General features: G+C 33.1%; 1 long non-coding RNA gene across 1 annotated transcript in view; it reads left to right on the forward strand.

Annotated features, from left to right (window-relative positions):
- Positions 1-13,547: 13,547 nt before the first annotated feature.
- LOC133192460 (uncharacterized) overlaps positions 13,548-14,149 on the forward strand; it is a 1,222-nt gene continuing 620 nt past the window's right edge. Inside the window, exons 1-2 of the long non-coding RNA XR_009721803.1 lie at positions 13,548-13,611; positions 13,749-14,054. This is a non-coding gene — a long non-coding RNA (uncharacterized LOC133192460). The remainder of the gene's footprint in view (positions 13,612-13,748; positions 14,055-14,149) is intronic.

Here is a 14,149-nt window from a genome sequence, read left to right on the forward strand (position 1 = left end):
CATTTGTTTTACAGTCATAATCGGTTTTTATTTCCCTGCTTCAAGTTCACACGAAGTCCACGTGCTTGACCTGTCAATCAAAATCATTCGACACTGTGCAGGTGTGAATGTCTCGTCACACCGAAGGCAAAGTGTTAGTATTTCCAAGAAGTTTTAACATTTTTTCTTATCATTTCTAGATCTGATTCCAACATTTCTAAAAAATAAATAAATGAATAAAATACATTGGAAATAAACACTTGGAATGATTAATTAAGCCGCATGAATTTGAAACATACTCCCTGCCAATTTAAAATATCACCGCCGACACGTGTATATTTTGAACTACTATTGTTTAATGACTTTGTTTAGATGCATGTATGTTTTGAGACTGAAATTTCTGTGCTACAAAACACATTAATTTCTTTTTAAATGTTAACTAAAATGTACTGGAAATACTAACTAAGTAACCGATTTAGGGGAAGGGGGGGGGGGCTCTTAATAATATCGAATGACAAACATATGAAGTTACGGTGAAAAATATCATTACTGGAGAATCACCTTTGTTATATAAATAATAATCATGTTATACAGGCATTTCTCTCTCTCTTGTTAAAGACTTTATATATGTAAAGTAGAAAAAAAATCTTTAATGTATTGTCGTTGCGCACGGTGTTGGTACTATAAAATCTGACTCTTTAGATGTCGTAAAGAAACTGGCGTTTTCAAGATGATAAAGTTACTAGAAATTAAAAACGAAATTAATTATTTTATCCAAGGTAATAAATTATTCTAAAAATTCTCTTTTTAATAATATAAAAATATCTTAGCTATGATATGGCTTTATTCATTATTGGTTATTGCGGCGAAATTCCCGTGTCCAACGTTACATAAATTATTGTTCTCGCAACTACAAGATATAAAAAGATCCACTTCCAATCCTCTAAATTAAATAAAATTTAGGAAATACAATAATATGTATGCATTCTTTGTGATATTGTTGAATTTTTAGCATCATTTTCTCAATTTCACGAGTTTGGGCTGTATCTACAGTGCGTAAGTAATATGTCCAACAGGAAAAAATCGTTTCCTAAAGTTGACATTAGCCCGCATGGCGATGTATACTAGACATACATGCCACACAAAGATAAATTTTGATGAATAATCTTTAAGTACATATGTTTCTAAAATTAGTTATGTTGATACATGCTATATAACTGCTGATACGTTAATATTAGTAAGGCTTTGTTAAGTGTAGCCATTTTGTTATGCACGTACGAGTCGCTGTACTATTACTTAATATGTCTCAGTTACATATCAAATATACATAAATTAATGTCGTATACATACCAATCATTACTGTATCTTGAAAGAACATTTCATACTGTATTAGATAATAGCATAATTTTTACGGTTATCGTCTACATGAAATAAACGCAAGCATTAATATAGATGTAGCCATTTTGTCACAGGGACGAAAAACGTCATTTTACACACTACATATATACGAATGACGTCGGGAGCGTCAAATTGTATCGCCGTGCTCTTTTTTTTCCCAATTTTCTGCAGGTCCGGAGTTCCAAGTAGGGTAAAAGGTCCTTCTCCAAATATTTTAGAACAATCTTTTGTTTTAAATATTCTGAAAATTTTCATTCATAGGCCGATACCCCCTTTTTATTTTGCTGCAGCAATATCTAAACATATCACGTTATTGATCTCTCTCTCTCTCTTTCTTTGCTAAAATGAGAATGAGAGCCCCCTCCCCCCCCCCCCCTTCCACGAAAAAGTAAAAGGGTATCTGAATTTTATTTTTTCTGGCTAGTTTTTTTTTTTTCAATTTAGTAGGGTTTTTAATAGCGAAACGTCCCCATCTCTTTTTTTTTGCATGTCAGTAACCCCCCCCCCCCCCCCCGATTTATAAAGAGAGCTTAACTACTTGGGCTGAAGAAAAAAAAAAGTTTAATTCAGTATAAGGCCATTTATTTTTTTTCAGTTTAGCGACCTCCTATAATTCTAGAACCTATCTACCGATTCACAAAAACATATCAGTACAAAAGCCCAAACTTAAAACAAGAACTTTATACCGGCCTTTCCCCTCTAAAGTCTTTTTCGGAAAACTGGCTCTTGAGTATTATTTCCCCTTCATCAGAAATCCCACACCACATTCAATTTTCCGGGGAAATCCCTACTCTGTGTAACAGTTATAAAGTGTGATTCCTTCAAGAGCCAATTTACCCCTTCTGCTATAAAATATCATTCCAGTACTTATATATGAGGGGGGAGGGGCGACATATGGTTACAAATGTACTTTCTGTAATTTTTTCACAGGTGCTCTCGCAGTTGACAATCTTAATGGAACTTCACAAAAATTGTAATAAAAAAGTCTAGTTGTGTCAACATTTAATTTAAAAAAAAAACGAGGAATTTTATTTTTAATGGATTTTTTTCTCCAGTTATATTTCATAAAACTACATGTGCATAATATTGATTAAGTGTCTCGCCAAGTTTCTGGGGTTTAAAATAGCTATCGAGTATTACACCTCTGTGGTCGAGGGGTCATACCTATCCTACGGCTTGCAAGAGCAATGCTTCTTGTATTGTATTTTTTTAACTACTAAAATTTCATACTAAAGGATGTTTTCGTTATAACAAAAGATTTGACCTATAGGAGAGAACAATTTCCTGAAAAAGTCACATTTAAAAATCAATGTTCTTTAGTTGTTTTCTATCGTATATTTGTATAAATTTTTCAAATTTGCATTTTGAACCTAATTTTTTTTATATGCAACTTTGAAATTAACCTCCAAAGTTGGTTAAGACAGTATATTATCCGTTAAAGCACTAATTTTTGCGTAAATTTTGGAATAGAAGTCCTTCAGGGCAGGCCTACCCCTAATTTAAATTATGAAATTTTGATAGATTTTGATCTGAAGAATGATTTAAAACAAGATTTTTTAGGGGCGCCCCTGCCCTAGGGTCGAAATTCGTAAAAAACCTACAAAAAGTGCGAAAACCTATTTCTATCATACTGGATTATATTTATGTCAGACGTATGTTCACATAGTCAGTATAGCTCAGAGAGACAGTCCGTAGACTCTCACCATGGACAATTTTAGCGTCCTGGTTCGAATCCACCTGTTGGCACACTTTTATATTTTCAAATTTTTCACCTGTTCATAAACCCGAATATAATTTTTCACACAGGCTTTTTCATTTTACTTCTATTTTCTTCCTTAAATGTATATGTTTGCTGTTGATATAAAAGACATTTATGGAAATGCAGATCAAAAATTCTCTTTAACTAATTAAACGCAATCAACCGGAACTATACCTCAGTGTAAGCACACTTTGTTCAAGGACACGAATCATTCACTTTGTGTTACTCGATACTGCAGGTGTCACGAAAAAAAAATCATGCCGAGCAAAAATTGCTGTGTTTGTCTTTCAAGAACATCTCTGTGTAATAGTACTGTTGTGCCATTGGGAGAGATACTGCGCTATGCAGAGTAGATGCAGTTCATTCCTCGGGAAAATTGTGTGCATTGGCGACATGTTATGTCAAAAATGCAGGAGGAAGGTTTACAGATTAGAAAAGAACGTGGTAAGGTCAGTTAAGGTTTTATGTCCCGTTGCCATTACCCAGGCATCAAGTAAGGACCCTCTTATAAAGGATGTTTCTGTAAATACCGATATAGGATCATATGAAGACAGTTGACTAGAACTAAAACGATACATGAAAAACAAGAAACTACACGCATGTGGCCTAAAGTCAGGGACCGGAACGGATATCGATAAGCTTTTTCTAAAGATTGAAACCAATATCGGCCATATATTTAACTAGAAGTGATCCTTTGAAAAATTTTTGAGCGAAAACACTCATATTTCTATTAAAAAATCAGTCGACTTTTATATAAACTTTAGCAATGTCGATATGATTTAAACATTGATAAAACAGGGGAAAACCTACTCTGAGAGAGAAAGAGGGGAAAATTAGCTCTAGTGTAAGATTCCTGAGTATAGATTTCGGGGAGGGGGGGGGGGCTGGTTATGGGGGAAATCCTACTTTGTACAGCGGTTGTCATAAAAAGTACATGATCATTTAAATGTTTTGATTTCATAATTCCACTTTTCTCGTAGAAAGACACATTTTTTCTATCGTAGAAAAATATATTCCTTCGCAAAATCAAGGTTGTAAATGCTAGGTACATTATCTGATTAAACATATTAGAAAAATATAGAAAGAAAATGACAGAATTCAAAAGGTTTCAATAAAAAAGGCAGGCGGGGGAGGTCGGGAAGGGGGTTCCGGACCCCCCTCCCCCCTGGGATTTTCAGTTATAATTTTTTTGCTGTCAAAATCTTCTAGAGTCATATTTTTTTAATTGGTTGGAACCCCCCCCCCCTCGCAAAATTTCCTGGAACCGCGCATTAACCGATTTTCTGTGCTTTTCTCTGATCTTGGTTGTCAGAAACCAAGGCGCATGCGGGGTTTGATAGAAATAGAAAACTTGAAATGACCTAATGGGAAAAAAAATGAAGGAGAGACGGTTGAAAGAGAAAGCTACTTGATGTGTTTTCTCTTTGCAAGACTGAGCGTACAAAGTGAGAAAAAAGAAATAGAAAGAGGAATCAAGGATATGAATGGGGATATGTATGCCTGTGACAATTTCATAATAAAAATCTGACAATTTATTAAATATTTATAAGAGTATAAGATTTTTAGTGTACATCTTAATATTTTCAACGAAGATTCAAAAATTGAAAAGTTTGTGCTCTGTTATTTTATTTAGATTTTAAAAAAAATAAATAAATAGAATTCACATTAAACAACTAAAATATGCAATTAACGTTTAAAACGTTGTAACAACGTTATGACTTTAATAACGTTATTTTGACGTAACGTCAATGTGTACCAACACCGTGCGCAACGTCATTACATTTTAAACAAATATTTTTTTTAAACCACACTATCAATTCGCTCTAAAGATATTTAATTAACTGGATATCCGCAGTACTGTTTATCACTCTCAGAACAAGTTCTAACATGTATTACTGTATTATTTGGAAAAAAATGTGATACAAATAAATATCTTCGTATTTTGCTGCAGTTGGTAAATTAATTGACTTCGATTATTATCTATCCATTAACGATTTGTCGTCTTTAACACAACAACAAAATGTTGCAGTGCTTGAAGTATCAGTATTTTGCCCGTATTTAAATTTAATTTATCAGCATCGTTCTACATAGGTACATACATGTACTTATAACAACATTTATTTTCCAGATAAATTTTATAAATAACCTAACAGCTAAGTTAGAATAATAAAAATAAATATTGTAGATAATTTTTTTTCCCATGAAATAATGATTCTTTAAACACGGTATGTTATTTATTAAATTCAAAACCTGTAAATCCTTACTTAAAAAAAGATAAATCCTTTCACTTCGGAGTTCCGAATGACACTGTAGACTGAACGATAAGTGAACGCTGAACGCAATTTGAACGCAAGGTGAACGAACGAAGAGCGAACGGTGAACGCTTTGTGAACGGTGAACGCGAGCGCACGGTGAACGCTGAACGCAAAACTGTGAACGGAGAGCGAACGGTGATATTTTAAATAATTACAACTGTGGAAACTTATTTTATTAAATGTGATAAAACAAATTAAAGAATGTACGTACATGTATAAGAATGTACGTACATGTATTCTTGCTGTAATAGTAATAGAACATCATTATAGCCTCGTTGGGTTTTCCTTTAATGGGGATAAAACATCTTGTATTAATAATGTAAAGTATAGTATACCTTTTTAATTTTGTCATTTAAACTTTAAAGCTTCCAGAAATGAACACTTCATATCAAAAGGCTGCGTGATTTAACCACTTTGAATTTGCCTGACAAGAATTTTCCTACAGAGTAAGAGTACAAACATAATACAAATTTTTAACATCTAAAACTCGTCAACAAAATCGGAATATAGGAAAAACATACGTATCAACAAGAGTTACAGGTGTTTGAAGATTATATAATGGTTAATATCATGGGCGGATACAGGATTTGTGATTAGGGGGGGGGCGTGGATAACTTTGTTCAGGCAGGGGGCCGCCTTAAGGCCCCCAGTGGGTCCAGGGCGGAGCCCTGGTGGGGGCCCAGGGGGCGAAGCCCCCGGAAGCTCCTGGGTTTTCGTGTATTTTAAGAGTAAAACCAGGCACAATAATAGGGGTATTGGTTAGTTTATATGTACCAAAGTTTGGCATTATTAATACTAGTCATATCATACTTTGAATAGAGGGGGCCCAGGGGGCGAAGCCCCCGGAAACTCCTGGGTTTTCGTGTATTTTAAGAGTAAAACCAGGCACAAAAATAGTGGTATTGGTTTGTTATATACCAAAGTATGGCATTATTGATATTAGTCATATCATACTTTGAAAATTTTAGGGGGGGGGCGTGCGCCCCCCACGCCCCCCCCCCCTTAAATCCGCCAGTGAATATAATTGGTGTATTTATTGTTTAAAAACTAAAATGACAGTTTTACAGTATTTACTTAGTCCTATAAGAACATATTTTTCATGACTTTTCATGAGATCAGAAAAACTCATAATATTTCTGTTTTTACATAAATCATGGGGTAAAAAATAATATTCTTCTTGTTTAAAGTAATTACAATTGAACAAATAATGTAACTCATCACAAAAAAAATCTTCTATCAGTTTCAAATGGGAGTCTACGACTAATACATCTCAATTTGCAAAACGTATACATGAGATAAACAGGTAACATGCAAAAATACTTCTCAAATCCAAATTCAGTAATATAAACTCTATAATTTAAACACTTTGGTGAATTATATATTTGAATTTTCCATTCATCAATAAATAGATTTATATAGTATTTCTTCACATTTTAGATAAATGTAATAGTTTATCGGGAGATCGATTTCTCCAACAACTGACATAACCAGTAGTTAAAATATCTTTAACACAATTTAACCATTTGGAATGAAAAACATCAGCAACATCAAGTTTATATATATAATGTCATAAAAAGTTCAAGAAATTTTCTCTTGTTTACCTGTTAAAATTCGATCCCAAAAACCGACTGTTGCTTTTATAGAGACTGACATGGGTATTTTCCAAAGTTCTCCATATACAACACAAATTGAGTGCACTTTTTAACTTTCATAATATATGAACAAAATTCTAAATGCAATGATTCAATAATATCATTATTTTTATAACCCCATACTTCAGACCCGTACAGTAAAATGGGTGATATCATGGCATCAAACAACTGTAAGAGAATATCAATGGGTATAGACAGAGTTTTCTTGATTTACACAATACATAAAACATATGGTTTTTCTAGCTTGCTGAAGAAGACGGGATTTACAAGCTTAAAAGGTCAGTCGACACGTTCCTCAATAATATATATATATATTTTTCCCAAGGATTGTTTCACGAAGTATTGCTACTTTAACACGTTTCCCACAAAAACATTGAGGTACATGTACATTACGAAGAGATACAAATTAGGTATTTGAGGAACTCGTCGTCAGACCTTAAATGAACCCTTCCTAGAGAAAATGATATCAAGATACTGGAAGTTCTTCACAATAGTGAGAGGTTTATAATTGTCCAAAAATTGAGTATTTTCCCTCTTCTATTTTTTTTTTAAAAATGACAACATTAGTTTTAGCAGCATTAACTTGCAAATTCCATGTTTGACAGTATTAGTAAATGACATAAAGATCTGTTTGTAATTCTCTAGGAGATTCAGCAAACATAACAGTGTCATCTTCATATCCCAGTAAATATAAGTTAAGAAATACTTCAATATCATCATTGTCAAAAAGTAAATGTGGAATATTACATACATCTGTAAGGCCATTGTATGGATGAGACAAAAACAGGTCATTCAAAATGATTGAAAATAACAATGGGTAAAGGTTTATACCTTGTCGTACACCAGTATTAGATGAAAAATAGCCAGAGCAAGCGATGCCGTCTCTTGCACAAGATTTCGCATTTTTGGACAAATTTTAATAAAAGATGATCAACATTTACCATCAATACCATTACGCGACAATTCCTGCCATAACAATACTCTATGAACTTAATCAAAAGCCTTACGATAATCAATAAAAACAAAATATAAATTTCTCCTAAGCAAATGTATATCAATGAGACATTTCAGGTTAAATATATAATCAGTTGTTCTATATCCTTTTCAAAAACCTGCCTGCTTTTCACAAATTAAGCCTAAGCTCTCTAAATAATTCAACAATCTATTATTCAGAACCCATGTAAACAATTTTCCAAAACAGCTTAATATAGTTATGCCCCTATAATTATCTGGATTTTTAGGATCACCCTTATTTTTATAAATTGGACATAAATAATCTTCAAACAAAAGACTAGGTATTATACTACTTGCGACAACAATGTTAAAAATCTTCACAAATAAAGGCAGAAATTTTACAGTACACACTTCAAAAATTCATTAAGTATCATATTATTTCCACAAGCCTTGTTATTTTTCAAAAATTTAATTGTATAGGTTACCTCTTTGGCTGTAATAAGTTCATTTATAACAGAATTAAATTCAGTAAAATACTCTTACATTCTTAAGCAAAACTACATCAACATCATTGTCAATATTGTTTAAATTCTTAAAATGATCAGAAAACATTAATTTTAACTTTTTGTTTACAGTATTACTCTTATCACAACACTTGTTCAGTAAAAACCAGTATGATTTTGGATCTGTGGTTCTAATGCCTCTTCGATTTGCAATAAAATCTTTTTGATACTCATTAAACTTCCTTTGTGAAGTTTTCTTATAATCCTTACTTTTATTAACAAGGTCCCTATGATTTGCCTCTGAAAGAACTCTGTAATAATATTTGCGAGACATCCTATATGCTTTAGGTTAAATTTGACATAACATTCATCATTTAAAAAAAATGCCTTTCTACATGCAAGATGCTTACTGGTGTTTGCATTTTACTTATGAGAACTAGAATTGAAATTATAACAAATGTATCAGCCTGTTCAGCTGCATTCTTGAATTATATCATCGTATGATATAATATAGAATGTATGATCATCAATATTATTATTAATATTCTAACATACTATATTATATCATCAATAATATTATTAATGGTTTCAACACTGGTTTTGATAGGATCAAAGTTCTCAAGTGTATCTATAATAGACTAAACTTTTGTCATATCAATGTTATCTATAAACACAGTGGCTCGTCGTTCTCTAACCAATTTAGGTTTTACATTTTGTTCATTACTTTGTCCTGACAAGTCATTTTATGTACGACCAATGTACATACTGTCGATAAAAGCACCATCACTGTTCTCAGCATTTGCAATGCACATTTGTAAGGAAATTGGCTTCTGAGTATCACTTAATATTGGATCATATGGTAATACATCAAAATTGGAAATGACACCTAACATTTCTGGAGAAAGAATAACATAGCCTTGTTACAACACACTTTGAAAAATTACGCACTTTGAACAATTTTTTCAAAGTGCGTTAATTTTGGGACCACGTTAACGCACTTTGAAAAATTTTATTTTTTTTTTCAAAGTGCGTTAACATCGACCATATTAACGCACTTTGAAAAAAAATGTGCACGTCTTGCTTAATATTCTTGCAAATTTTAGATATGATAAATAATTATTTGAACCTGGTTTAATACTTTTTCAGTGATGATGTCACTTCAGGATCTGAGATATAGACGTTTTAAAGATTTTTAGGGGTTGTTTTCTTCCCAACAGTTCTCGTAAATTTGATAAAAGGGAAATGGGTCTTTGAGAAATGATTGTTTAATAGCATAATTTCGTTCCTTTTTTATTTTAATCCAGTTTGTAAGAAGTTCGGTGGATGTGACTTAAAGGGAAAAAGGGGCAATTATGATTTTTCTCTACCATGAAAATTCTCTCTCTCTCTCTCTCTATCTATCTATCATATTCAATATGAACATACTCTTGACTGATTAATTTGATAGTAATAAAATAAAACATTAGCCAAAATACTCACTCGACTGGAACTTTTACAAGGGCATCGCAAAGCGGAGCATTCCTTCCCAAAGCATATTCTATAAATCAAGGCAGCATTTGACATCGATCCCGATGCAAATAACGTCTCTTCCGTTTCGCACAGGAAAAACTAAAACACACATTCTAACACACATAATCGCGTTACTATATCCCCTCAAACGTTGCGAGGGGATAATAATGTTGTCTATTACTAAAATTTAAGTCCAAAAGTTTTGTACACATTTTTTTAAAGTGCGTTAAGTGTGTACATGGTAAAAAATTATAATGTACACTCTTAACGCACTTTGAAAAAATTTTTCAAAGTGCGTTGATTTGGTTCCAAATTCAACGCACTTTGCAAAATTTTTTCAAAGTGCGTTGATTTTGTCCCAAAATTAACGCACTTTGAAGTGCGTAATTTTTTCAAAGTGCGTTGCCACATAGCCTATAACAGAGTTTTTTTTACATGTAGAAACACCGACTCATATATCATTACCAATACGACCATTCACAATGAAATGTCCCATGTTTTTACAAAGTTCTAGAATAGTTTTAACATATTCTATTAATTTTACATTTGTCTTGTTAATACCTTAAAAGGCACATTATATTTCTCAAGAATATGCGAACTGTTAATAAGTGCTTGATCATCATTTAAAATATTACAAGTATTTAATACATGGTCATCAATATCGATGTAATCATTAGCATACCAGTGTGAGCATTAAAATCACCAAGTAGACTTGAATATTCGCATTATATAACTATAGTGTTTTCTGTGTCAGTGAACACATCAGTATCACTGTAAAAACTATTTTCAGGGGGAATATACACTACCCCAAATAATGTTTTTGTTACTAAAAGTTTTTCATCAACAAGAACCCATAAAACACAATGACTAGAGCTCATTGGAAGCCCATGGTGGTTTTTGCAGTTAGAGTGATCTGCCCTCTGAAGTAAAAAGGAATAAAAAGTATGTACAGTAAATAACTGAAACAGATTAAACTAATCCTAACATCATAATAGACCAAGATAAAGTCATTTTAAAAAAGCATTATTTGCATGTATTTTCCCAGTGTAACTAAATAATTGTGATTTCCGTTCACTAATACTCCATTGTCTTTGTACATTTTTCCTGAAGAAATATGGCAAGTCCCTATGTTGAAAACGAACATGATATTCATAAAATTCACACCTTTTCTCAAAGTTCAGAAAACATTTTTCATTAGTGTTTAGAGCTTCTAGTAAAAGCAAAATTTAATGAAGGGGGAAAACCTACTTTGTGGTAGGTCTAACTCTACATCTAGTAGATAGAGTAAGTCTTCCCGCAGGATAAAGGGGTTATGGAGCGAGACTTCCCCCGGGAGTTATCCTGCTCTAGAGTCATAGAGTCAGCCCCAGTGGGAAGTCTCACCCTAGAGCAAAACTTCCGGGGAAAGTCTCACTCTATCTGGAGCCTGATTTCCTAGGGGAAGTTTGACTATGGGGGAATTCTCACTCTGCAACACCGGTCAAATGATTGGCGCAATTCGGCGTACAAGTATGTATACCGATCTCGGACAAATATAGTCGGTTCCCTTCTATTTAAGACTAAAACATTTTTATCTACATGTAGTATGTAGTATGTCAACAATTTATCATGGGATCATAAAGTTTTCTTGTTTTATTTTTGTTTCATATATTTTCAGCTTAAATTTACATTTTTTCCTTTGTAATAAGATGTTTGCTATTTTTTGTTAGCAAAAAATAGGGGGGGGGGGAGGTTCCCCCAAAAAATTTGAAAAGCAAATTAAAAAAAGAAAAAAATCCAAACTCGAAAATCCTATTTCGTGTATGTGTGTGAGGGGTGGGGGGGGGGGGGGGGAGGTGGGAGGTGGACCTTTCTCTTACATTTTGGTACATTTTTTTCTAATCCTGGATTTTCCCAGTCCTCGACCTTACAGCAACAGAAAGTGGTGGGGCGAAGCAGCATCTAAATAAATGTTACAAATGTAGCTATAGTAAAATACTACATCAGAAAAAAGTGGGTGGGGGAGGTACATGTACCCCCCTCCTTTCTACGGGCCTGTAATCAAGAAAGGGCTTTTTATTTATTTTTGAATATATATACAATTAACACGACAAAATATATGCAATTATCAGTTTGATCCATATTTCAAAAATGTAAATACTGGTATTTTAAATATTTCACTATTTTTTCTTGAGTAGTAACTATGGAACTATTAAATGGCGCTCTTTAACGTCATGATTTACCCTGCGGATTAATACTTCTATTGTGACGTCATCAATATTGATGCCTTTTCTGTCAGTCAGAAGTTAAATTTGTTTAGAGGTTTAACAAGTATCTTTCTTCACTTTCAATTTTCCATCATGGAGGTAAGATTTCTTTTTGGAAATTTATTATTATTATGTGTGTTTTAAATCCTTCAGAATCCAATTTTTTTCTCATCGTTGTTTCGTCCCAGTAAATTTGGGGGAGGGGTGAACTTCCTGGAGCAACATCCTATGATGGCAGAGGTGTAAGCTCTCAAGGATCCTTGTTTCTTTTTATTTTTTGTTTATTCAAATTGTCCCGTTTCTCCTTCTGAAATTCTTTCAGCAACAAAACCTTGTCAGTGTTGGTAGGAATTGACCCAAAAGGCAAAATGTGTGATTTGCGGAATTTAAATTATTTTTTTGTTTTGATTTATTTTGGTCATTTTTAGTGAATTTCTGTAAGTTTTTAAAGGTAGCTATTAGTGTTTTTTAAAACTGACTGCAATGGTTTTATTTACTGAAATATTTTTTATCATTAACTTTTCTTTTCAAAGCAAATACTTTGCATTACAAATGTTTTGTTTTCCTGTCTTACTAGTATTATACATTTTTTGCATCATCCTCTATTTTATTTATTCACTATGTCTATATACGTAAAATATGTATGTGTGTTTTGTATGCTAACTTTTATATATATATATTCTTATCTGTGATAAACGGCTAAAGAGCTCTACAAAGTTGTACACAGTGCCGACTTAAGATAAAATTAAATGTTATTTACTTAGTGCATATCTATCTGTATAATTAGTTTGCTTTTTTAAAGAAGTCCCAAAAATGCATTACAGTAATTGGTCAATAGTTTGTGTCGTGGTGTAGTCGCAAATTTGAAAAGACTCACTCAAATACATTGTATAGTTGTGTCTTCAAGTTTGATGACACGAAAAAAACAGGCCCCAGTAGATCATGGAGCAAATTTAGACTGAAGTCAGAAATTGTTCAACTTCTTAAAATTTTATCATTGAAAACATGTAAAATTTTGAAGTATTGTTTAAAATTGTCTTCCTTTCATGTTGTTTATTTGAATTTTCAAGCGTCACTTAATAATGTTTTTTATTCTTATGAATGACTCAAATTCTGACTTAAGTCTAATTCTGCTTCATGATCCCTTAGTCAGAAATTCGACAATCGTTCACTAATATGCATTTTTTTTGTTTCTTTCGTGCACTAAATCTGAACGTTTTTATTTTTCCGACAGGAAAAGGAGAACGAGGTGGAGAAAAGGGTCGAGACATTAGACAGAAATTCAATAATTGCAAGGTATACACATTGAAAATTAAAATAAGGCATTTGTGATTTATAAACACAGAATTGATATATACTTGGCAATTATACGTGTAACATGAATTAAAATATGTATATGACAGTAACGATAAATGACATATTTTATTAAACAGAAACCTTTGGGGAGGCCTGGAAGGAGGGTTGACAATACCCCCACGTGAAGAGGCGGCCGTGCTTTCGGGAGCAGAATTGTCCATTGACTCAGGAAGGAAAGAGGCGTCAGGCGGAGAAGAGGCAGACACACCTCCGGAAGAAGATAAAGCAGAACTCTCGGGGGGAGAAGAAGATAAAGTAGAACTCTCGGGGGGAGAAGAAGCAGCCGCACTCCCGGGAAAAGAAGAAGTCGCACAAACACAAAGCCAACAGGAGCTAACAGTGGAAGAGCTGTTTCAACAGATCCAAGAGAAAGAAATTCAAATGTGAGTCAAGTTACTGTTTGATTCCTTACAAGATTTTACATGAGAATTCCACATCTAAGGGGGGGGGGATAGGAATTGCTAAATGTTCTAATTGT

This window comes from Saccostrea echinata, unplaced genomic scaffold, assembly GCF_033153115.1.
Source record: "Saccostrea echinata isolate AGI-Se365-2 ecotype Australia unplaced genomic scaffold, CSIRO_AGI_Sech_v1 ptg000025l, whole genome shotgun sequence".
In the NCBI taxonomy this organism is placed as follows: Eukaryota; Metazoa; Mollusca; class Bivalvia; order Ostreida; family Ostreidae; genus Saccostrea; species Saccostrea echinata.